The sequence below is a fragment of the Eimeria tenella genome, genomic scaffold (genome assembly GCF_000499545.2).
Source record: "Eimeria tenella Houghton genomic scaffold, Eth_scaff2289, whole genome shotgun sequence".
In the NCBI taxonomy this organism is placed as follows: domain Eukaryota; phylum Apicomplexa; class Conoidasida; order Eucoccidiorida; family Eimeriidae; genus Eimeria; species Eimeria tenella.
In genome coordinates this window covers 685-891 of record NW_013542146.1, presented here as the reverse complement: position 1 = coordinate 891, position 207 = coordinate 685, and positions in this window count along the sequence as shown.

Sequence of the window (207 nt, the reverse complement as noted above, 5' to 3'; positions counted from 1 at the left end):
TAGCTCCCTGGCCAGGTCGCTGGCTAGGTAGCTAGCCAGCTAGCTAGGCAGGTGGCTAGCCAGACAGGTAGCCATCTACTCAGCGAGCCAGCTAGCTAGCCAGCTAGCTCGCTGGCTAGCTAGCTAGCTATCTGGCTAGCTAGCTAGCTAGGTGTGGGGCGAGCTCACGAGTCGGAGGGTTTGGAAAAGAAAACCTTCTTTTGCTGC